Raw genomic sequence first — 26,214 nt, forward strand, 5'->3', positions numbered from 1 at the left:
TAAGACACAAAATGTGCCGTATTTAATATGGCAACACATGTAGTAATCTACAGACGGCACCACAGATGGCACCACACAGTGTAATTAAAACAGCAAGCCATGTTGTAATTATGTTGCTGCAATTCCGATGAGGGGGGGAGGGGGGGGGGCGTTTTATTTGGAGATTGAATTGAAACATCATTAGTAAGGGCCCAACAGAGAACAGTGGAACTTAGGTCACATATTGCTAGTAGTAAGTTGTAACACCGTAAAAGCTGTATTTCACACAGCTAATTGAAAACGATTGCCTAGATAAGCCTCTCTACAAATGCTATCTAAAATATAAATAATATACAGTTGAAGTCTGAGGTTTACGTACACTTAGGTTGGAGTCATTAAAAATTATTTTTCAACCACTCCACAAATTTCTTGTTAACAAACTATAGTTTTGGCAAGTCGGTTAGGACATCTACTTTGTGCACGACACAAGTACTTTTTCCAACAATTGTTTACAGACAGATTATTTCACTTATAATTCACTGTATCACAATTCCAGTGGGTCAGAAGTTTACATACACTAAGCTGACTGTGCCTTTAAATAGCTTGGAAAATTCCAGAAAATTATGTCATGGCTTTAGAAGCTTCTGATAAGCTAACTGACATCATTTGAGTCAATTGGAGGTGTATCTGTGGATGTATTTCAAGGCCTACCTTCAAACTCAGTGCCTCTTTGCTTGACATCATGGCAAAATCAAAAGAAATCAGCCAACACCTCAGAAAAAAAATTGTAGACCTACACAAGTCTGGTTCATCCTTGGAAGCAATTTCCAAATGCCTGAAGGTACCACGTTCATCTGTACAAACAATAGTATGCAAGTATAAACACCATGGGACCATGCAGCCGTCATACCGCACAGGAAGGAGATGCGTTCTGTCTCCGAGAGATGAACGTACTTTGGTGTGAAAAGTGCAAATCAATCCCAGAACAACAGCAAAGGACCTTGTGAAGATGCTGGAGAAATGTCCTCTGGTCTGATGAAACAAAAGTAGAATTGTTTGGCCATAATGACCATCATTTTGTTTGGAGGAAAAAGGGGGAGGCTTGCAAGTCGAAGAACACCATACCAACCGTGAAGCACGGGGGTGGCAGCATCATGTTGTGGGGGTACTTTGCTGCAGGAGGGACTGGTGCACTACACAAAAAAAGATGGCATCCTGAGGAAGGAAAATTATGTAGATATATTGAAGTAACAGCTCAAGACATCAGTCAGGAAGTTCAATCTTCGACAATGACCCCAAGCAAAATGGCTTAAGGACAACAAAGTCAAGGTATTGGAGTGGCAATCACAAATCCCTGACCTCAAACCTATAGAACATTTGTGGGCAGAACTGAAAAGCAGGTGCGAGCAAGGAGGCCTACAAACCTGACTGTTACACCAGCTCTGTCAGGAGGAATGGGCCAAAATTCATCCAACTTATTGTGGGAAGCTTGTGGAAGGCTATCTGAAACGTTTGACCCAAGTTAACCAATTTAAATGCAATGTTACCAAATACTAATTGACTGTATGTAAACATGCATATAATTGTCAGATTAGGATAGGAAACACGCTAAAATTTCCAAAACTGTCAGAATATTGTCTGTGAGTATAACATAACTGATATTGCAGGCGAAAACCTGAGGAAAATCCAACCCAGAAGTGCTGTTTTTCCTGAAAGCTCTCTGTTCCATTTCCTGCCTTCACTCCATTTAACTTCTTGGATATAGGGGGCGCTATTTTAATTAATATAGGGGGCGCTATTTTTAATTTTTTCTATAGTTACTGTGGTCAATAGTTACTGTGTTCTATAGTTACTGAGTTCTATAGTAACTGAGTTCAATAGTTACAGTGTTCCATAGTTACTGAGTTCAATAGTTACTGAGTTCTATAGTTACTGTGTCCAACAGTTACCGTGTTCCAAATTTTCTGTGTTCTATAGTTACTGTATTATATAGTTACTGTGTTCTATAGTTACTGAGTTATATTGTTACTGTGTTCTATATTTACTGTGTTCAATAGTTACTGTGTTCTATAGTTACAGTGTTCTGTAGTTACTGTGTTCAATAGTTACTGTGTTCTATAGATACTGCGTTCAATAGTTACCATGTTCTATAGTTACTGTGTTCAATGGTTACTGTATTCAATGGTTACTGTGTTCTATAGTTACTGTGTTCTATAGTTGCTGTGTTCAATAGTTACCGTGTTCTATAGTTACTGTGTTCAATGCTTACTGTGTTCAATGGTTACTGTGTTCTATAGTTACAGTGTTCTGTAGTTACTGTGTTCTATAGTTACTGTGTTCAATAGTTACTGTGTTCTACAGTTACTGTGCACAGCAATTAGGTGTTTGTCTGTTTGATTTACACCCAAGGACATGTTTCATCCAATGGGCCTCGGTAACTAAGACCAGCATGTCCATAGAAACCCATGGAGGGCATGAAGTATGGTTCCTGAATCTGTGATTGGACAGTGACGTTAAGAATCTCTATACGTTTTTTTTTTTTCCTTAAAAATATGTGTCTGGGTCCTCATGATAGCTCATAAGAGCCTGCAGGTCTAGACATACATAATCAGATGCCCTCCAATAGATACAGTCCTTCAGTATCTTGGACTGCTTTACACATGTCGCCCAATTATGTTTTTTTCCCCACCACTAATTAGAATTTTGACCAATAACATCAGATCTATGCACATCTTTTTTTTTTGCTGATCTGATTGGTCAAAAGACCAATTAGTGGAAAAAATATCAGAATTGGGCTGCCTGTGTAAACGCAGCCTAGCTGATTTACAGTGCATCATCAACCGTTCCACCTGTACAACATATCGATTGGCTCCTTATATCTCCATAAGCCACGCTGCCATTCACTAATAGGCTGTTATAAAGTAACTTTGTGACCCTAATAAAACCTTCAGGTCTGGCACTCTGTCTGCCCGTTCTGCTTAATCCTGGCCCATTGGCACCTCCACACATACGCAAACAAGCCTCTTTGTCTTTATTGACAGTCGTAAATCTGACGCGGTTCGTCTTTTTACTTTAATGATGTTCTGAATCCCACAGTCCCATAAAATTGCTGACTTTCTCCAACTTCTCAGTGAGTAAAAGGAAATTGCGGTGATACTGGGAGGCTTGCTGTGACCTCTGGGACCAAATGGTGTAGTGGCTCACTCAGAGGGGCAATATGGAAACATATCTCATTCTATTCTGAATGAGAGAGCTCTTAAGGGCTTATATTGGTGATTCATAAAAGAAAACAGTTTCAGCAGGTTATAAACTTGACCCTGAAGAAATGTGCTTGACACTGGGTGTAGTGAATGGTGCCTTCCATGTGACCTGGGTCAAGTCCAAACCACAGCTGCATCACAGCACTCAGTAACACAGGCCTTACCAGGCCACATAATTACCCTGCCTCTGTCATCTCATAGCACCATTACTACACCACACCAGCAATTACTGTCACACACATTCCCCAGGCCCTAACAGCCCACTAACAACCAATGTTCTCCAGGTAACAGGGGGACCTGTCACGTGTGTGTGTGTGTGTGTGTGTGTGTGTGTGTGTGTGTGTGTGTGTGTGTGTGTGTGTGTGTGTGTGTGTGTGTGTGTGTGTGTGTGTGTGTGTGTGTTAGTGTATGTTTGTTTGTTACAGTATGCAGAGCATATGTTTGTACAGTATGCAGAGCATGGTGTGTGTCTGTATTGCCATTATAGAGTAGGGATGTGTGTGTGTGTATTTGTATTGCTCTGGGAAGCCTAGCAACAGTCAAGGAGACATCTTAATAATGTTCAAAACCTTAACCACAGTACTGATGGGGTTCCACTTGGAAACACAGCCTTGTCAGGCTCGCTAATAATTATTCTTGTTGTACATTATTTTCTCCAGGCTATTTTTGGCAGACTGAAGAGCGAGGGGAAAAATGCAATTAACACATTTTTGGGCTTTTCATTTCATCTTCGCACAGCCAAAGAGGAAACGATTTCAGCCAAGGGATATTGTTTCGCTTCTCATTCTCAAGAGCCCCTTTGATTCCACAGCCACCCTTCTGTCACTCCCCTTGGTTTAAAAAGGGGAAATGATTTCCTTGGGCCGTTCTATTCTCATTATCCTCAGTGAATTAGTGCAGAAAAAACAAAATAAGATAAACAAAAGCAAACATCTCAAATATAGGATTCTATGAGGTGATGTCACAGTTTGTGACATCAGGTCACCCACACTGGGATTGAGGAAATCTGGATTGAGAAGATTTGGGATTAGCAGATACACCCTCACATACCTACACACACACACAGACACAGACACAGACACAGACACAGACACAGACACACACACACACACACACACACACACACACACACACACACACACACACACACACACACACACACACACACACACACACACACACACAGACACACGCACACACACGCACACACACACACCTACACACCTACACACACACACACACCTCTACACACATACCTACACACACACCTACACACCTACACACACACACACACACACACACACACACACACACACACACACACACACGCACACACACGCACACACACACACCTACACACCTACACACACACACCTCTACAGACATACCTACACACACACCTACACACCTACACACACACACCTCTACACACACACCTACACACACCTACACTAACACACACCTACACACCTACACACCCACACTTACACACCTACACACCTACACACCTAAAAACCTACACACCTACACATACACACACACACACTGAAATTGACTTTAACGCAACTGGTCAGTGAATGTAGCAGACCAACAAGTCAAACTGAATTAAATGAGTAAAGTGAAACTCTAATTCAGGTTGTTTAGATTTTCCCGTTATGTCCATGAGGAACCTGTGTATCATTACATACCTGTCATATGCCCTATGCCCTGCACTTGATGTCTGGCATGTGGCTGCACAATACCATTAGCACCACTCCTAGGTCAGCTGTTGAATGATCCCTCTAACTCTCTCTAACGGGTTGACTAGAGTGAGGCATAGAGAGCACAGGAAATTGTCAGCAGATTGGAGAGGCTTAGAGAGCAGAGGCAATTGTTAGCGGATTGATACCATCTCAACCATTTTGGCATCATCGTCATCACTCAATGACAATAACAGACCCTGTTTGAGTCCAAGCACAGAAACAACCTGGGGCTACGTCAAAAAGATCCTCCTCTTGTAATACCCCAACATCCCAAACCAAATGAAAAATGATGGCTATGTTTCTGGAGAAGATGATTATCCCTTCATAGCGTAAGCAATGCCAGGAGTTATTTTGCTCCTGTTTGATCATTGTCCCAGCTCCAGTTGACGTGGTTATGCTTTCATTAATCACACATTAACATTTCCATAATTGCAGCAATCAGTGATAGGAAGTAGAAAGTCATCAATAATTGAATAAGCAGCAGGTTTCATTGATAATGTTTACATTTCCCTTGATTTGATCTTGTCTACATTCCCCTTGATTTGATAATGTGTACATTTCCCTTGATTTGAGGTTTACATTTCCCTTGATTTGATAATGCTTACATTCCCCTTGATTTGATAATGTGTACATTTCCCTTGATTTGAGGTTTACATTCCCCTTGATTTGATAATGTGTACATTTCCCTTGATTTGAGGTTTACATTTCCCTTGATTTGATAATGTTTACATTTCCCTTGATTTGATCATGTCTACATTTCCCTTGATTTGATCATGTTTACATTTCCCTTGATTTAAAATCACACAAGGTGATCATAAAGGTTCACAAGATTACCACATACAATTAGCGTCTTCCACATAAGCACTTCGAGATTAACGTTTGAAAATGACAACAACATCCTTCTCTGATCCCTTTTGATTTGGGGGGTTCCTTTAAACCACTTTGCCATTATCTCTGAACCTTCAGTTCTCTAAAATATTTTACTATTTAACTGTACTGTAGGTAAGACCAACCTACCTGTCAGTCAGACCAACAGTGAGTCAGATGAATGGAGAAGGAATCCTTACTCTGCGTGGTGCTAACAAACCACAATAGATAGATGCTGTGCAGCAACGATAATGATGGACATGTAGCCTAATCTACACAGGGAAAACAAATGTGGAGCTTAAATTTGAGATGAGTATTGAAAATCAATAACTACTCTAAAAATGGCCATCAAGAGGAATCCAAGACATGGGGCTCAGATTGCTAGTGTTCCTGTATTCATAAAGCATGGTGCTATCTCTTGGGAAAGGCAAGCAATCACAAAGTGACACAATAGAACATGTCCTGAACAAAAGCAAGGGAAGATATCAAACTGTCCAGTTTGAGGGGCATCACATTATAGTGGATGAAAACTGAGAAACGGTCAATCATTGAAGCCCAAACAGTAGGGTAAGGATCTTGAGAGGAGAGAAAATATAAATCCAAGAGCAAAACATAGACCTAAATATACATTTTAAATCTCTGGGACACATTTAAACTTTTACCCAGAATTAATAGCCTGTCATATCCTTGACCTTGACTGGTGATTCAACCCAGGTTAAAACCTGCTTAGAGTTGATCTACGAGAGTCTGGTCTAGAGTTCTAGCAGTCTGTAACAGGAGTCGTTACATAAAGCTAGAGGACTGCTGCCCCCTCCAGCTTGTCTTCCAAACAACTTATATAATGCTATCTGTAGCCGCCCACAATTACAACTCATACATGAAAGGCACAAGACACTTTCAAATGACCTCCACAAATGTGCATACTAATAGTACAGCTCGCAGCCATCCAGGATGTACCTGCCAGGCAGTGTCTGAGAAAGGCCCTGAGACATGGACTGTTCTCCGTGCTCCCGTCCGGAAGGCGGTACCGGTGCATCAAGGCTCATACAAACAGACTGCTAATCAGTTTATTATCTATCCTGTTGCCTAGTCACTTTATCACTACCTATATATACATATCTACCTCAACGTACCCCTGTACATAGAATCTGTACTGGTTATCGTTACTCATTATGTATCTATTCCTCGCGTTATAATGTTTTTCACAAAATGTTCTATCTGCGTTGTTGGGAATGGCCCGTAAGCATTTCACTGTTAGTCTACACATGATGTTTACGAGGCATGTGACAAATACCATTTGATTTGATTTGTTAAATGGCTAGCAACTACTACTCCCTCTCCCACAGACTATCCACACTGACTCTATGCCCATCCACAGGTCTCTACCCACTCAGACATAACCTACGCTGCTGCTACAATGATTATTGATTAGATGTATTACTCCATTACACTGCTGCAGCACAAGCACTTCGCTACACCTGCAATAACATCTGCTAAATATGTGAATGTGAACAATAACTTTTGATTTGATTTGATTTGCAGTCCATTGATTATTGATTGGCATTACCATTAGACTCTTTAGGAAACAGAACAGCAGGAAGGCTGCCGGCCGGGACAAGATCTCTCCAGCCACACTTAAGCACTGCGCTGACCAGCTCTCCCCTGTTTTCACGGACAACCAGTCACAAGAGCAGTGTACTGTTCCTGCCTGTTTCAAATCTTCCATCATTGTTCCAGTCCCGAAAAAACTAAAGGTGTCGTGCCTGAGTGACCACAGACCTGCAGTGCTCACATCGGTCATCATGAAAACCTTTGAGCGCCTGGTACTGTCCCATCTCCAAACCATCACTGACACCTTACAGTACCCACTGCAGTTTCACTACAGAGCTGACAGGTCTGTGGAAGGCGCTGTCAACATGGGCCTACACTACATCCTCAAACACCTTGATAACCCAAAGACACACGCAAAGATATTGTTTGTGGACTTTATCTCTGCGTTCAGAACCGTCATTCCAGAACTACTACAGGACAAACTCTCCCAGTTGAACATGTCCAGCTCCATCTGTCAGTGGATTACTGACTTCCTGACCTACAGGACTCAACACGTGAAGCTGGGAAGACACCTTATTTTCACTCAGTACCAGAGCGCCGCAGGATGTGTGCTCTCACCTCTACTCTACTCACTCTACACCAATGACTGTACCGCCGACAATGCATCTGTCAAGCTACTTTGTTTACAGATGACACCACCCTGGTCGGTCTCATCACTGACAGAGATGAGTCCATGTACCTTGGAGAGGTCAACCGGCTATTGGCCTGGTGCAGTCGCAATAACCTGGAACTCAACACAGATAAAACCGTGGGAATGGTGGTTGACTTCAGAAAACTCCCCCCCACCATCTCTCCACCTCGGGGATTTATGGCTCAGCTGTTAGCATGGCTGAATCAATAAAATTCCTGAGGACTATTGTCTCCCATAACCTCAAGTGGGAGGACAACATCACAGCAGTCACCAGGAAGGCACACTAGTGGATGTACTACTTACGGTTTTATGCATCAATCGTTGAGTCCAACCTCACCTCCTCCATCACCGTCTGGTTTGTGTCTGTGTCTGCCTGCTGCAAGGGCAAACTACAACACATTGTCCGGTCTGCAGAGAGGGTCATCGGCTGCCACCTGCCCTCCATCGAGGTTCATGGTTGACTCCAAAGCAAGGAAGCGTGCAGGAAAGATCAACTCCGTTCACTCCCACCTCGGTCACCCCCTCCTCCAGGCGGTTCATGTCACCCATGACCAAAATCTCCCACGACCTGAAAGGTTTCTTCCCCCGGGCTGTGGGCCTCACCAACTGGCCATCTGGCCCATAGAGACTAAAGGACTACTCTGTGGCCCTCACCCACTGGCCATCTGGCCCATAGAGACTAAAGGACTATGCACTCTATCCTGCACACCGCATCAAGGCATCTCTTAACTGTACACTAAATAACTGCACTAAACTGCATTGAACTCTGTCCATCTCTCTGCATTTAGATATACTCATACTGATACTGTAAATTTGTACATCCACTGTATATGAACCGTATACAAACTGTACATTTGTACATCTGCTCATTCTCTTAAAGCTCTATGCTCACTCTGCCTAGTTGTTTATAATGTATGTCAACTTTGTTTATCACAGAGCATCATTACAACAAGTACAGTTCTGAGTATGTACACTCCCGGCCAAAAGTTTTAGAACACCTACTCATTCAAGGGTTTTTCTTATTTTTACTATGTTTTACATTGTAGAATAATAGTGAAGACATCAAAACTATGAAAAAACACATATGGAATCATGTAGTAATCAAAAAAGCATTAAACAAATCATTATCATTATATTTGAGATTCTTCAAATAGCCACCCTTTGCCTTGATGACAGCTTTGCACACTCAGTCCCATGCTTTTCCTTCACTCTGCAGTCCGACTCATCCCAAACCATCTCAATTTGGTTGAGGTCAGGGGATTGTGGAGGCCAGGTCATCTGAAATAAGGTATTTATTTATTGTATTTTTCTTTTTTACAAATGTGCAAAACTTTGAGAAAAACCTGTTTTATCTTCGTCATTATGGGGAATTGTATGTAGATTGATGAGAATACATTTTTTTAAATCAATTTTAGAATAAGACTGTAACGTAAAAAAATATATGGAAAAAGTCAAGTGATTTGAATACTGTCCGAATGCACTGTATATCCTACTACCAGTCACTTTTTTATGTATATGCCCACCTCAACCACTCCAGTACCCTTGCACATTGAATAAGGTACTGACACTTTGACACTGACCTGTATATACAGCCACTCCAGTACCCCTGCACATTGAATAAGGTACTGACACTGACCTGTATATACAGCCACTTAAGTACCCCTGCATATTGAATAAGGTACTGACACTGACCTGTATATAAAACCACTCCAGTACCCCTGCACATTGAATAAGGTACTGACACTGACCTGTATATACAGCCACTCCAGTACCCCTGCACATTGAATAAGGTACTGACACTGACCTGTATATACTGTACAGCCACTCCAGTACCCCTGCACATTGAATAAAGTACTGACACTGACCTGTATATACAGCCACTCCAGTACCCCTGCACATTGAATAAGGTACTGACACTGACCTGTATATACAGCCACTCCAGTACCCCTGCACATTGAATAAAGTACTGACACTGACCTGTATATACAGCCACTCCAGTACCCCTGCACATTGAATAAGGTACTGACACTGACCTGTATATACAGCCACTCCAGTACCCCTGCACATTGAATAAGGTACTGACACTGACCTGTATATACAACCACTCCAGTACCCCTGCACATTGAATAAGGTACTGACACTGATATACAGCCACTCCAGTACCCCTGCACATTGAATAGGGTACTGACACTGACCTGTATATACAGCCACTCCAGTACCCCTGCACATTGAATAAGGTACTGACACTGACCTGTATATACTGTACAGCCACTCCAGTACCCCTGCACATTGAATAAAGTACTGACACTGACCTGTATATACAGCCACCACTCCAGTAAGGTACTGACACTGACCTGTATATACAGCCACTCCAGTACCCCTGCACATTGAATAAGGTACTGACACTGACCTGTATATACAGCCACTCCAGTACTGCATATTGAATAAGGTACTGACACTGACCTGTATATACAACCACTCCAGTACCCCTGCACATTGAATAATGTACTGTACTGACACTGTACCCCTGCACATTGAATAAGGTACTGACACTGACCTGTATATACAGCCACTCCAGTACCCCTGCACATTGAATAAGGTACTGACACTGACCTGTATATACAACCACTCCAGTACCCCTGCATATTGAATAAAGTACTGACACTGACCTGTATATACAACCACTCCAGTACCCCTGCACATTGAATAGGGTACTGACACTGACCTGTATATACAACCACTCCAGTACCCCTGCACATTGAATAAGGTACTGACACTGACCTGTATATACAGCCACTCCAGTACCCCTGCATATTGAATAAAGTACTGACACTGACCTGTATATACAACCACTCCAGTACCCCTGCACATTGAATAAGGTACTGACACTGATCTGTATATACAGCCACTCCAGTACCCCTGCACATTGAATAAGGTACTGACACTGACCTGTATATACTGTACAGCCACTCCAGTACCCCTGCACATTGAATAAAGTACTGACACTGACCTGTATATACAGCCACTCCAGTACCCCTGCACATTGAATAAGGTACTGACACTGACCTGTATATACAGCCACTCCAGTACCCCTGCACATTGAATAAGGTACTGACACTGACCTGTATATACAGCCACTCCAGTACCCCTGCACATTGAATAAAGTACTGACACTGACCTGTATATACAGCCACTCCAGTACCCCTGCACATTGAATAAGGTACTGACACTGACCTGTATATACAGCCACTCCAGTACCCCTGCATATTGAATAAGGTACTGACACTGACCTGTATATACAACCACTCCAGTACCCCTGCACATTGAATAAGGTACTGACACTGACCTGTATATACAGCCACTCCAGTACCCCTGCACATTGAATAGGGTACTGACACTGACCTGTATATACAGCCACTCCAGTACCCCTGCACATTGAATAAGGTACTGACACTGACCTGTATATACTGTACAGCCACTCCAGTACCCCTGCACATTGAATAAAGTACTGACACTGACCTGTATATACAGCCACTCCAGTACCCCTGCACATTGAATAAGGTACTGACACTGACCTGTATATACAGCCACTCCAGTACCCCTGCACATTGAATAAGGTACTGACACTGACCTGTATATACAGCCACTCCAGTACCCCTGCATATTGAATAAGGTACTGACACTGACCTGTATATACAACCACTCCAGTACCCCTGCACATTGAATAATGTACTGACACTGACCTGTATATACAGCCACTCCAGTACCCCTGCACATTGAATAAGGTACTGACACTGACCTGTATATACAGCCACTCCAGTACCCCTGCACATTGAATAAGGTACTGACACTGACCTGTATATACAACCACTCCAGTACCCCTGCATATTGAATAAAGTACTGACACTGACCTGTATATACAACCACTCCAGTACCCCTGCACATTGAATAGGGTACTGACACTGACCTGTATATACAACCACTCCAGTACCCCTGCACATTGAATAAGGTACTGACACTGACCTGTATATACAGCCACTCCAGTACCCCTGCATATTGAATAAAGTACTGACACTGACCTGTATATACAACCACTCCAGTACCCCTGCACATTGAATAAGGTACTGACACTGATCTGTATATACAGCCACTCCAGTATCCCTGCACATTGAATAAGGTACTGACACTGACCTGTATATACAGCCACTCCAGTACCCCTGCACATTGAATAAAGTACTGACACTGACCTGTATATACAGCCACTCCAGTACCCCTGCACATTGAATAAGGTACTGACACTGACCTGTATATACAACCACTCCAGTACCCCTGCACATTGAATAAGGTACTGACACTGACCTGTATATACAGCCACTCCAGTATCCCTGCACATTGAATAAGGTACTGACACTGACCTGTATATACAGCCACTCCAGTATCCCTGCAGATTGAATAAGGTACTGACACTGACCTGTATATACTGTACAGCCACTCCAGTACCCCTGCACATTGAATAAGGTACTGACACTGATCTGTATATACAACCACTCCAGTACCCCTGCACATTGAATAAGGTACTGACACTGACCTGTATATACAACCACTCCAGTATCCCTGCAGATTGAATAAGGTACTGACACTGACCTGTATATACTTGCATTCTCGTGTTTCTTTAACTCACATCATAGATATTCTGTGGTTTTTATTCAGACATACACTACCTTTCAAAAGTTTGGGTTCACTTAGAAATGTCCATGTTTACGAAAGAAAAGCAAATTTTTTTGCGCTTTAAAATAACATAAAATTGATCAGAAATACAGTGTAGACATTGTTAATGTTTTAAATGACTATTGTAGCTGGAAAGAGCAGATTTTTAATGGAATATCTACATATGCGTACAGAGGCCCATTAACAGCAACCATCACTCTTGTGTTCCAATGGCATGTTGTGTTAGCTAACCCAAGTTTATAATTTTAAAAAGCTTATTGATCATTAGAAAACTTTTTTGCAATTATGTACTCATCAGAGTGTGTACTCTCAACAGAGTACATAGTATCAGCATTTGTGGGTTCGATTACAGGCTCAAAATGGCCAGAAACACAGACCTTTCTTCTGAAACTCATCAGTCTATTCTTGTTCTGAGAAATGAAGGCTATCCTATGCAATAAATTGAAGATCTCGCACAACGATGTGTACTACTCCCTTCACAGAACAGCACAAAATGGCTCTAACCAGAATAGAAGGGAGGCCCTGACAAGTACATTTGTGTCTAGTTTGAGAAACAGACATCTCACAAACCCTCAACTGGCAGCTTCATTAAATAGTACCCGCAAAACACCAGTCTCAACGTCAACAGTGAAGAGGCGACTCCGGAATGCTGGCCAGTTTGCGCTGTTCTATGAAGGGAGTAGAATATGTAGATATTCCATAACAAATCTGCCGTTTCCAGCTACAATAGCCATTTACAACATTAACAATGTCTATACTGTATTTCTGATCAATTTGATGTGATTTTCATGGACAAAAATTTGCTTTTCTTTCAAAAACAAGGACATTTCTAAGTGACCCCAAACTTTTGAAGAGTAGTGTATATCTTGTATTCTATTTTATTTTATTATCTATATTATTGTTATTACTCAAGGTAAGAATTTCACTGTACTGTTTTACACATGTATGCTGTGCACATGGCAAATAAACTTTGAAACTTGAATACAAAAAAATGATTAGTCTAATATTAGAAACTAATGGACTCAAGTTCTTGTTGTCTCCTCTATGGTGCTCTCTCAACCATAAATGTCTTTGTTGTGTTTGTGTATGTACATGACCTCAGCATAATGTCCATTATGTAAGTGCAGTTCAAAAACAACTTCATAACCACAACAAGTACCCGTGGAGGCATCTGCCATAGCGCTGAATGGAAATCACTGTACAGTGTGGAAATGGTGCCAATCCTGCTGCCCCCCAATGCAAGCAACCTTTTAGCGACATCAACCAAGCACTATGTGCTCTGTGTATGCACTCACTTTAACATCATGCGTCAAGTGATGATGGCAAAACAAAAGCCCACCTCTAACATAGTAGGAGCTCATTGTTCCTTCTTGGACACAGGGCTTTGATTAGATCATAACCTGAAGACAGTGACAGATGTGAACACAGAAGCAGGGACATGATGAATAAGAAGACAGGTAGACGGAAGCAGACAGGCCTCCATGCCATGAAAAATCAATCCCCCTCTTCTCTTCGCGCCGAAATCTCGAAAAAATACCTGATAGATAGCTACACTGCTTGATAGATACGTCTAACCTTTTGGCGATGCACCGTCTCAATGTAATGGGCCTCAAATTAAAACCTACATCCGAAGATAGCTCTAAGGTAGCAGTTACTATGCTTGTTAAATATTTCAGCATCTGCTGTCTTCGTTTCCTATCACTGTTAAACAAAGTCTCCTGGCCTGTAATCTTTCATGAAAGTTCTCTCCCTGCTTTCCTTATTTTCTGACACTTCTTCCCAATATCTCCTTCTTCCCAATATCTCTAATTCTCCTTGTCTGCTGTAGGCTACAATGCACCTCTGTTATTTCTAGGATAACGCTTCTCGAGGTTTAATGGATTTTTTTAATATATATTTTTTTAGGTTTGTGGATGTTTGCCCCAATTTTTTTTTATTACTACTTCTCCCCCCTAACTGTGTTTATTTTTAGTAAAAGCACTCTATCTTGCAAAGGGGCTATACTAACTCAATAAGAGTTTGGGCAAAAGGAGGGAACATTTGCATACATTTGCATGTCATTAGCACATCAAACCTTCTGACTTGAAAGGGATGCCTTGATTATAAACACCACAAAATTATGTCTCCTTCCTCTCTCTCTTTCTCTCTCTCTTTCTCTCTCTCTCTCTCTCTTTCTCCCTCTCCCTTGCTCTCTCTCTTCCTACTTCTTTCTTTCTTTCCCTACCTCTCTCTTTCTTATATCATCACTGTATGTGCATGAATGTATGTGGTTTTCTGCATGTCTGAGTGAGACTATATGAATAAAGTCTGCTGCTTAATGTTATTCCTTAACATCTAATAAACCTTTCTCCATTGCTATGACAACCTCTCTTCAGCCCTCCTGATGACAGCAGTGGGGTTGACAGCCTAGAAGGTAATTGAGAGATAACTACTAGTTGTCAGAGGAAGGTTCAACTAGACAACCATCAGGGCAGTTCTCATGTTGAAGAATATCTCTAAAGCGATAAGGATGGATACAGATACAATGCCTGTTCAAGCATGAGACTACGCTACATCCAAGTGAAGGATGAATGTAATGCAACACGTGAAGTGGGTGTGAGTAGGTGTGAGCATGCAAACACATTTCTCTCTGTCACGCCCTGACCTTAGTATTCTTTGTTTTCTTTATTATTTTGGTTAGGTCAGGGTGTGACATGGGTGATATGTGTGTTTTTGTCTTATTCTAGGGTGTTTGTACTGTCTAGGGGTTTTTGTAGATTTATGGGGTTGTTTTCATCTAGGTGTTTATGTTGGTCTATGGTTGCCTAGATTGGTTCTCAATTAGAGGCAGGTGTTTATCGTTGTCTCTGATTGGGAACCATATTTAGGCAGCCATCTTCTTTGGGTATTTCGTGGGTTATTGTCTATGTTATGTTGCACGTTAGCACATTATATAGCGGTCACGGTCGTCTTATTCGTTTTGTTTAAGTGTTCTTCATGTTCATTAAATAAAGAAGAATGTATTCTAAACACGCTGCGCTTTGGTCTACTCCATTCGACGATCGTGACACTCTCTCATTGTGTTTGTAGCCTACTTAACAAGCAATAACTAGCTTTCCAATGAGTGCAGATAAGGAAGGTCGTTCAAAGGCGCAGAATAATTCCTTTAGTGAGCCTCATGGCCAAAGAACCTAATATTCTGAATCACCTCAGTTGTGGGTGTTAATTGGAAATGCCCTGCTATTTATCAAACCCAGCATGTTAACACACTTGCACAATTATCTTGTTGAATCATATTAATTAGAAAGAACAATGACGTCAACACTAATCAATTGAAACTTCAAGAGGTGGGGAAATTGCATTCTGACTGAACTCTCGCCTTGAGCAGGAAACAGGCCTGAAATAACACAGTGATCTTAATCTCAGGCTAATCAGGTAGAATGATTAGCCAAAGTGGATTTGTTGGGTAGGGTCATGATAATTTCACGCCCACACATTCCCCACCGGTTATTAGAAAAAGGCTCTCTGTCTGTAGTTTGGCTTTTACTGCTTTATTAGAAAAATGCTCTCTGTGTGTAGTTTGCCTTTACTGCTTGTAGTCCATATTAAATACAGTATATACCGTACACAAATGCATATACAGTGGCAAGCACACATACTGTATTTATGTAGAGTGGGAGCTTAGTCACTGTTCAGGTAAGAGGACAACATCATCTTGGTCGTTGCTCTGAACAGAGTGGTTTCAATTACTGCCGTGAAGACATTTTTCTATAGTGAAACAAGTCTGTGCAGAGAATGAGCCTCAACGGAAGTGTTTAAGGGATAGTTTGCGGTTTTGGCAATGAGGCCCTTTATCTACTTCCCCAGAGTTTCATTTTTTTTATTACCAATGCTTATTTGAATTTAAAGGGATATTCATGGATTTTGGCAATGTCCGAGAAACTCATGGATACAATTTTTATGTCTCTGCTTTCATGTATGACGGAAGTTAGTGTTAGTTTCGTGGCCAATGCTAACTAGTGTTAGCGCAAAGACTATAGACTCCCAGTCATTACGCTAACACTAGTTAGCAATTGCACTAACACTAGTTACAGTAGCAACTTCATTCAAACTGCACACAGATAAATAAAAGTGTTATCCACAAGTTCATCTAACTCTGACTCATTGCCAAAATCCCAAACTATCACTTTAAACTCAAATAAGCACTGGTAATAAAAAATAAATGAAAAAGAGGTATGACTCCTTACACTTGAGTGTGTTGATCTAACATTGTACAGAGGGCTGATTACAATAGGCAAGTGAACATCAGGTATTTAATTACCAGTAATTGCATTTGCTTTAATCAGACTCTGATATACAAGACTATGAGCATGTGCTCTGCAAACATTACCATACTTAAATCAAAATGCAGATAAAGCTGATTCTACCCTCCCTCTCCTCTGTCTATTCCCATCCCGGTCGTCTCTCCCTCTTCCGTTTTGCTGGCATACTGAGTGTACTTAATCAAGTCTGTGAGGGTTAATTTACAGACACTCTCTGTCTAGCTACAATATTTGGACTCTTATCCTAATTTTCTCCAACCTTGAAAACATGCATCTGCATCAGAAGCACTCATTACTCAGAGAGGGCTCAGGCGAGCCCCCACTGATACACAATCAATTTCACGCTCCGATGGCATTAAGAACAGACAAGAAAAAGAGGGGAGATATTTCAATTTTTTTTACTGAAGCAGATGGGTTTTTCATGCAGCCGGGATACAGACAGGGAGCAGAATGGATCTGCTGTTTGTTTACCACTCATCGCGCGCACACACACACACACACACACACACACACACACACACACACACACACACACACACACACACACACACACACACACACACACACACACACACACACACACACACACACACACACACAACCCCAAGGCTTACCCATCAAGGCTGACTATATGGAATAACAGGGAGTCAAAAAAAACAGTACACCACATAATACAATTGTCCCCCTCCATATACCGGACACACTCTTGTGCTCAGGTGCATTGTGGGTACTCAGGAGCTCCCTGTGGAAATTATCAGGTGAGGGAAAGAGAGGTTATATATTTAAAACGAGCAGCTTCACTTAATGTCCTCTAGGCTGGCGTCAATCAAATCACTGTCTGACGTCCCTGAACACACACGGAAATTCCAGGGTTATGGTAAGTGTGAATGGAGAAATGTTGAGAGAATTGGAATCGAATCCTTCTCAATGTCTATGGCAACAGTACACAGTTAGAAAACCATCAGGAAGGAAGATCCGAACACATACAGATGTAGGATCTTCATTTGAGCCAATTTGCTAGAGCATGAAAAAAATCCTACAGCAAGAGGAAATGTGAATTATTATAATTAATGGACATTTTTGTAGGGGTTGATAAATTTCAATTTTGACATTTCTAAGAGGAAATTAAAAACTTCAGAAGCCTTTTTAAACCTCAAATATGTTATCAAATTAAGATTCTATATCCGTGTGCTTTCCTTCCCTCCCACTTCGCCCTGATCTTTGGTGGAGTGCAAAAAAAAAACTGTTTTCTGGAACAGCAGTTTGCTCCAGGAGTTACACTGCTTGTTATCTAACTCAAATGTCAATCGAGATGATGAGTGCTGTCAGACATGACTGAAAGGAGCCCAAACTTTCTCAGAAAAACAGTATATCATTATTTGATAGAGAATGCAGGTTTTTTTTTTGCCAGAGGCTGCACAACACTGATTGTCCTCATAGGACCTCCTCGGGGCATAGGACTTGTCCTTTGGAGTGAAACCGTTGCAATGAACCAAGTCATTGACTTAAATGAAGCTAAGGCTTCACATGCCTAGTTCTCGGAAATCATTTTCTCAGCCCTTTTATCACGGAGACAGACTCCTCGACACCCCTACCGTTCCAGTCCCCCACATCAGTCTAAAATAAAACGTAAGAACTCAAAGTAGTTGTAGGCCTAGTTACTTTGTGTAAGCCCAAGACACCAGAGTCCTGCCCATACTGCTATCCCTCACTGCAACTGATCAATGAATAACAAATGGCTTGGTGAGGCAATAGAAAAGACAGCCATCTGTTTAGATTTTCTCTACATTGATCTTAGCCTGGTCCCAGATCTGTTTGTGCTTTTGCCTACTCCATTGTCATTGTCAGGGAAAAGAAACAGACCGGCACCAAGGCTACTAAATTCTTGCTCAGCGTGCTGGATATTTTGTAAAACTGCAGACTGACTGTCTGCGTCAAGTGTGTGTCTGTGTGAGCATGTGTGTGTGTGTAAGCGTGTGTGTGTGTAAGCGCGTGTGTGTAAGTGTGTGTGTAAGTATGTGTGTGTGTGTGTGTGAGAGAAAGATAAGCCAGAAGGCATGTACATGTAAAGTTCTCTCCAGTAAGCATAGGTTTTGTAACATGTTTGCAATGTATGTTGGAAACAATATTTAATTGCGCCAAAATAATGCTGAAGTTTGATCATTCATTTCAGATAAGACCCCTTTTCTACCAGGGAGAAGCAAACAGCCCCAACTGCATGGCGTCTCAGCCTCAGTAATATTGGCAGGGGCTTTGCGGGGATCTCAGCTCTCGTTTCCAACCTGCACTGCCACACAGTGACAGATGGGATTGCCTTTTTCCGTTCCACGGCAGCGAGGAAGGCTTAACGTCTCCTTGTTACTAACTAGACGGAGGCCCTTACAGTCGGTTGATGCTGAAAAATAAATCGAATTCCCGCCCCAAAGATATAATAAATAAACACGGTTGTGTGTTCAAGCCCTGGGTCTCTCTTATCTTAGACCAAGCCTGGCCTGGCTGACACACAATTAGGGACTGATTGTTATTCAAGTAACCACTAGGGGGTGGAGGAGAGAGAGAGAGAGAGAGAGAGAGAGAGAGAGAGAGAGAGAGAGAGAGAGAGAGAGAGAGAGAGAGAGAGAGAGAGAGAGAGAGAGAGAAGCCATCCTCAAACCAAAGCAACACTTTTACATTTAAATTCATAACAAAATAAAAATACAAGTTGCATGGTTGACAAACAACATCATTGTTCACTAAAGCTGTCATTACAGTCAATAACTGTAATTTCGATGTGAACCCAAACGTCTTCCTGACCATTTTCAACTGAAACTGTTCAACATGAGCTGTGTTTAGCTAGCAAATGTGTTGCTAGCTTGGTTATCTCCTTGCTAGCTATCTAGTTGATCAAACAGAGCTGGCAATTGCATTTTGTCTAAACCAAAACGGTTGGATACACAAATAATAATGATAATAATAATAATTTGTGAAATCACAATGTAATGCAGTAGATGACATGGGGTGAGTTTAAAGTTCTCAAACCATATGACAGAAGCAGCTTTAATTTGATTGGCTGTTGCATGCCATTTTAATCACGTTTGAGTTGCTATACGTAACAGCAAAGTTGCTTGAGATGATGTTACTCGTAACCTGCAACTGCAACTAAAAATGCGTGACAGTTGCTTCGTGTAACCCCAGCCTAACAGTAGTAAATGGTGGTTTGATAAACTGAATTAATAGTTTGGGATGCGGTTTTCAGCTACTTTGAGACTTAGGGAAAGGGAGTTGATTGTTCATTTATGATTCTATGGAAAATTGTTGAGTTGAGGATTGGGGCTTATGGTAGAGAAATTAACATCTGTTGGACATTCCTGCAGTCAGCATGCCAATTGCACGCTCCCGCAAAACTTGAGACATCTGTGGCATTGTGTGTGGCAAAACGTCTAATTTTAGAGTGGCCTTTTATTGTCAGCAGCAAAGGAGAAATACTCACTAACAGGAATGTAAACAAATTTGTATACAACATTTTAGCGAAATATGCTTTTTGTGTGTATGGAAGATTTATGGTTTCAGCTCATGAAACATGGGACCAACACTTTACATGCTGGTTTATATTTTAGTCAGTGTACATTCTCATTCTTCCATTTCAGATGCACTGCAGTGTTCTGTCCCTGACCCTCTCAGTCTGCTGAGGCTATTGCCTAGGGATTGTTCAATGATATACCCTTACACGTGCAGCTAGAATAGACCTCATTAACAATGTTGAGAGATGAAACTGAAATGGTAATAATATTACTTCATTGACTGGCCTTTGACTGGAAACCATGCTGATAGGTCTGATTGTTGAGAGTGCTTTCATTTCAAAGGCAAATAACAACCAATAATTGTATCATTTTTCCCCAACAATCAAATCAGCCCTCTCTCACTTAATGTTATAGAAATCATCCACACCCAGTATCTGGAATCACTGTATAATATACAACACAGTTACAGTGACTCCATGTTCTTTTTGATGCAAGGGATGTTTTATGTATTTAGGACCAAGGGACATTCCCATCCCATAAACTTAATAGAAATAACAAAGACAATCAAAAAAAATCTAATTGTGTTATTGCGGGCATAGCGAAATGCTTGTAATATATATATATATATGTTTATAGAATACAGTGTATACATATGAAATGACTAAAGCAGTATGTAAACATTATATCAACATCATTAAAGTGACTCGTGTTCCATTATTAAAGTGACCAGTGATTCCAAGTCGTTGTATATAGGACAGCAGCCTCCAAGATGCAGGGCTGCATAACCGAGTGGAAGCCGGCTAGTGATGGCTATTTAACAGTCTGATGGACTTAAGATAAAAGTTGTTTTTCATTATCTCGGTCCCAGCTTTGATGCACCTGTGTTGACCTCGCCTTCTGGATGATAGCGGGGTGAACAGGCCGTGGCTCAGTTGATTGATGTCCTTTTTGGCCTTCCTGTGACATCGGGTGCTGTAGGTGTCCTGGAGGGCAGGTAGTTTGCCCCCGGTGATGCGTTGGGCAGACCGCACCATCAGGGTAATTTTGGAGGAACCTAACCCTTGATGTGGAACTCTCCATCTCCCATCTGGTGCGAAGAATAATATTTTCAAGCCTTTACTGTCCGCTTGTATCAATGTGTTCAAGGCCCAGCAGCCTGCACTGCAATCTCGGCCTCCGAAAGTCTCCAGCAGTCCTTTCAGACTGTGTTGCCATGGCAACAGGTGGCAACGAAGAACAACCACCACCTGATTGGTCTTGAAAATATACCTAAAGTTATAGTACTCCGACTTGGAGAGGACAGGTTTACGAACAGGAGGCACTGTTTTGATGCCAGTGCAGCTCCATCTTGACACTCCCCTGACTGTTGTATTGGGCAGGTCCAATGTTGAGAAATGTCTCAGTCCCTGGAGCAAAAACGTTGTGCTATCCAGGAGCACGAGTACAGGACATTAATAAGCGGCTCCCAAACGTTTTAAACCAGCATCAGGAAATATTGAATTTCATAGTTCGTATGGGATTCAATGACATTATGAAGGGCAGCTCAGAACAGCTGAAGATGGATTTTAAACAACTGATTGTGTCACGCCCTGACCTTAGAGATCCTTTTTATTCTCTATTTTGGTTAGGTCAGGGTGTGACTAGGGTGGGCAATCTAGTTTTCCTATTTATTTGTTTGGCCTGGTATGGTATGGTTCCCAATCAGAGGCAGCTGTCTATCGTTGTCTCTGATTGGGTATCATACTTAGGCAGCCTTTTTCCCAACTTAGTTTGTGGGATCTTGATTTTGTATAGTTGTTGTGTAGCCTGTTGTCACGGTCGTCATAATGAGGAGACCAAGGCGCAGCGTGATAAGCGTACATAACTCTTTTAATTAAACACTGAACACTGAACAAAACTATACAAAACAACAAAATGAACCGTGAAGCTATATGACAATTGCATACAGGCAACTAAACATAGAATAACAACCCACAAACTATCCAAGGAATATGGCTACCTAAATATGGTCCCCAAACAGAGACAACGATAAACAGCTGCCTCTGATTGAGAACCAATCCAGGCAACCATAGACATAAAAATACCTAGACTAGAAAACCCCATAAACATTCAAAAAACCCTAGACAATACGAAAACTACACAAACCACCCTTGTCACACCCTGACCTAACCAAATAATAAAGAAAACAAAGATAACTAAGGTCAGGGCATGACACCTGCAGAACTTTACGTTCGTTTTGTATTTTGTTGTTTTTTCGGTGTTCATTTTAATAAAAGTAAGATGTTCGCCTACCACGCTGCACCTTGGTTTCCTCATTCAAACGACGAGCGTAACAGATTGGGTCACTGCTTGACACCAACAAACTCCCCATAATATCTGTCCCTCTACCCTCCCTAAATCGTGGCATTGAATGTTTCAGCAGACTTTTAGCCCTCCATAACTGGCTACGAGACTACTGCAGCTCTGTGGGTATAACATTTATTGACAATTTTGATACCTTCTGGAAACAAAGCTCATTTTAGAAGGAGGATGGGATCCAACCAAATCATTTGGGTTCCTGGATCCTTTCACAGCATTATAAGGCTGCGTTGAGACAACGACTTATCAATGACCCAAGCCCAGCTCAGTTAATCCCAACCATTGTGTCTCTGAGTTGTCATAATGCTTCAGCAAATGTACATTATCCCAGGGGCATTGGAAGACACAGTGTAAGTAACCTAATTACTGCCCTGAATGTCTCTGCTGATCCCACTGCTATTGTATAGAGTAATCATGTGCCTATGAACCAGAGGGATGCTGTAGGCACTAAGGCGGTGTGCCCTAGTAGGAAGTCCACTGTGTGCAGCTCACCCTGACCTAACATAAATAGCATGAGCATGTCCACTTCTGCTAAGCTTCCTAGTAAAGCAATGAAAATAATCAAGCATCCCAGAAAAGTGCAAAAAATAGCTCACGTTAACATCTGTAGCCTAAGAAACAAGGTTCATGAAGTCAATAACTTGCTAGAAACTCACTTAGATAAGTACAGTGGTAGCAATACATGGTTATAAAATCTACAGAAAATACAAACATGACAATGGGGGTGGTGTTGGGGTCTATAATAAGAACCACATTATTGTAAAGCTTAGAGAGGATCTCATGTTAAATACTGTTGAAGTCATTTTGATACAGGTTCATCTGCCTAACCTAAAGCCCATTATTGTGGGAAGCTGCTATAGACCATCAAGTGTTAACAGTCAATATCTTGATAATATGTGCGAAATGCTTGATAATGTATGTAATATCAACAGAGAGGTATATTTTTGGGGTGATTTCAGTATTGAATGGCTTTCATTATGCTGCCCACTCAGGAAAAATATTCAAACTGTAACCAGTGTCTGCATCCTGGTTCAGGTTATCAGTCAACCTACCAGGGTAGTTACAAACAACACAGGAATGAAATGAACAACATGTATTGATCACATATTTACAAATGCTGCAGAAATGTTGCTTTAATGCAGTGTCCAAATCCATCAGATGTAGTGATCACAATATAGTAACCATATCTAGGAAAACCAAGGTTCCAAAGGCTGGGCCTAGTAGAGTGTATAAGAGGTCATACAATACGTTGTGTAGTGATTCTTATGTTGATGTAAATAATATTTGCTGGTCTGTGGTGTGTAATGAGGAGCAACCAGATGCTGCATTTGACACATTTATGAAATTGCCTATTCCAGTTACTAACAAGCATCCACCCATTAAGGAAATTACTTAAATTGTTAAATCCTTTTGGATTGATGAGGAAAATTGTATGGTTGAGAGTGATGAGGCAAAAGGTATGGCAAATAAGTCTGGCAGCACAACCGATCGCAAACATACTGCAAATTGAGAAATCATGTGACTAAACTGCAAAAAAAAATAAGAATAAACTATCCTATGAAACAAAGATAAATTATATAAAAAATGATAGTGAAAAATGTTTTTGTGCTCCTTAAATACATTTTGGGGCAAAAAGGCAAACTCAGCTCATTGAATCAGATGGCTCATTCATCACAAAACCCACTGATATTGCCAACTACTTTAATACTTTTTTAATTGGCAAAATTTGCAAAGGCATGAAATGCCAGTAACAAACGATGATACTACACATCCAAGTATATCTGACCAAATTATGAAAAACAAGCATTTTAATTTTGAATTCCGTAAAGTGAGTGTGGAAGAGGATTTTTTTGGGGGGGGAGGGTCAATCAACAATGACAATCCACCGGGGTCTGACAAATTGGATGGAAAATTATGAGGATTATAGCAGACAATATTTCCATTCCTACACCTTTGGGTAAGGTGTGTCTATGTATGCGGATGACTCAACAATATAAACGTCAGCTAGCACAGCAACTGAAATGACTGCAACACATAACAAAGAGTTGCAGATAATTTCAGCATGGGTGGCAAGGAATAAGTTAGTCCTAAATATTTCAAAAAGTAAAAGAATTGTATTTGGGACAAATCATTCACTAAACCCTAAACCTCAACTAAATCTTGTAATAAATAATGTGGAAATTGAGCAAGCTGTCATGGTCAAAACATAAAAAACAGATACATAAAAACATTTTCCTTAAAGTATATATTTATATACGTTTTAATATTACTCTCCCCACTTCAACAACAAAAAAACTTAAATAGATGTAATTTTGTCCTTAAGACATTTAATTGAAGTAATTCCATTCATTCAGGACTGATTTTTCTGGGGAGTGCCAACATGCCCGACAGGTGGCTTTAAAACCTCCCATTACATAGCATCAGCAATCCTGGGTTTATATAGATCATTGGGCCATACCTGAGGTGAGTTTTGACCCGAGTCAAATAACCATAAAGTAGCACTGTCTAAAACCCAGAAAATCCACTACTCTCTGAGATTCCCTTTGATGTGTTGGTGACTGTGTGTGTGTAGTACTCTTGGCAGCATTACTTCTGTGTGACATACTTTCAGAGAATTGCCATGGCTGGCACAGTAACAACTCCTCAGCATTAAAACGTCAGGCCTTCGGTGACCTGGTCCCTTCAGAGCAGGTGACATAACAGAAGTCTTTGAACAGCCAGCTGACTGGAATTTCTCAGATTATGATTTGGAAGGAGTTTGTTCTGGGACGTAATTAGAGAGGCCCAGTGTTTGAAACGGCTAAGTGCCTCCGAGTAGTAGTCAAATCAGTACAACGACTTAAACTACTTCACCAATTACAATTCAAACGTGGACCATGTTCTCTTAATTTCTTGGCTCATCAATTAGGAATATTAACTTATTCATTCCTCTATGCCATTGTAACTTGGGGTGGGTAAATTGTGAAGAACCTGTTCCAATGATCACTTGCACTGAGAAATGTCTTTGCTGAAATGCACAGGAGGTCTTAGATTTCAAGCTTTGAATTACAAGTGTTGCACACGATTGTAGTTGTTTTCTCTGACCACCCTTTGGGGACAAACTTCTGTAAAAATGCCACTTTAAATCTGTCAGAAAAGGGACTCTATGCACCACAGCTGGTCAACTAATAGTCACCATCAAACTCACCACCTCACAGACATGGTCCCAGATACTGTTTCTTGGAAAAAATAATGTGG

General features: G+C 41.2%; 1 protein-coding gene across 1 annotated transcript in view; it reads right to left on the reverse strand.

Annotated features, from left to right (window-relative positions):
* Positions 1-26,214, reverse strand: part of LOC139417652 (pro-neuregulin-3, membrane-bound isoform-like) — a 366,421-nt gene that overhangs the window by 126,147 nt on the left and 214,060 nt on the right. The gene's annotated exons all lie outside the window — the stretch shown is intronic.

Source organism: Oncorhynchus clarkii, chromosome 1, assembly GCF_045791955.1.
Source record: "Oncorhynchus clarkii lewisi isolate Uvic-CL-2024 chromosome 1, UVic_Ocla_1.0, whole genome shotgun sequence".
In the NCBI taxonomy this organism is placed as follows: Eukaryota; Metazoa; Chordata; class Actinopteri; order Salmoniformes; family Salmonidae; genus Oncorhynchus; species Oncorhynchus clarkii.